Source organism: Mandrillus leucophaeus, unplaced genomic scaffold (assembly GCF_000951045.1).
Source record: "Mandrillus leucophaeus isolate KB7577 unplaced genomic scaffold, Mleu.le_1.0 Scaffold57, whole genome shotgun sequence".
In the NCBI taxonomy this organism is placed as follows: domain Eukaryota; kingdom Metazoa; phylum Chordata; class Mammalia; order Primates; family Cercopithecidae; genus Mandrillus; species Mandrillus leucophaeus.
In genome coordinates, this window is record NW_012106141.1 from 6,966,151 (window position 1) to 6,967,461 (window position 1,311).

Consider the following 1,311-nt stretch of genomic DNA (forward strand, 5'->3'; position numbering starts at 1 on the left):
TTGAATGATGAATTAATGTATTTATGTATTGAGGCTGTGTCTTCTAATGTCACCAAAATAATTGACAAGAGACTTTGGTGGACGCTGTTCTCTCTTGATTAATATTTTTGGAAAAAACAGCTCCTTTAAATTTGGGTAAATGTGGTAAAATGAGCAAAGTAAGTACTTCTGTTTTCTCTAAGTAGACTTGGATTTACTAGATTTTGTAATGAGTAGTTTCTTTGTTCTTCCTATCTGGAGGAAGGACTTAACTGTAGTATGCCATTAAACATTGCACTTATATCACAGTCTTATATGTTAATTTTTATGATTATACTAATGAGTAATTTTTTCTTTCCTTTTAAAAAATTTGTAGATCTAACAGCTTTAATGCAGATAGAAACATAGGTAAGAGATTTATGTTTCTTTAGTTTTATAAATGGAAAGAATAAGTACATATAGCAAAAGATTAAGTGCTTTGTATTATTTTTATAATGAATGAAAATCTGCAAAGTATGAAAAAAGTTGTAGCATCAGCATTTGGTTGTCCAAGCATAAGATCCCCTTTGAAAATCTGCTGCTGTGAATAGAGCAAAAGGTTTTAACACTTTAATTGAAAAAGATAAAAAATAAAACATGTTTCATAACTCAGCTTTTTAAAAGTATTAAATTCACCAAAGGTACAGGATTTAGAAGAGAAGTAGAGAAGACTGAAAGTAGCATTGATGTTAAACTATTTTAAAGTTTCTTCTTTTTTTTTTTTTCCTGAGACGGAGTCTTACTCTTGTCCAGGCTGGAGTGTGGTGGCATGATCTCGGCTCACTGCAACCTCTGCCTCCTGGGTTCAAGTGACTCTCCAGCCTCAGCCTCCTCCTGAGTAGCTAGGATTACAGCCGCCACCACACCCGGCTAATTTTTTGTATTTTTAGTAGAGACGGGGTTTCACCATGTTGGCCAGGCTGGTCTCGAACTCCTGACCTTAAATGATCCACCCGCCTTGACTTCTCAAAGTGCTGGGGTTACAGGTGTGAGCCACCGTGCCCAGCCTATTTTAAAGTTTCTTTATAAGGAAAAGACAATGAGTAGAAGATACAGGACATTGTAGGCATTCATATAATCAACCAGATCTAATACAGTGTCCCTTTGGAGGAAATAAGAGATGAATAATTGTCTTTGCTCCACAACTTTTCTGATAATGACATTTAGACAGATACATTTGTTATTCTTTGCAACTGGAATGATTTTGCCGGGGGATAAATACCTGAAACAAAAATCCTAATATTTGAACTCTTAGTAAATAGAAGTGTAGAAGTAGCACTTTTTTTTTTTTTT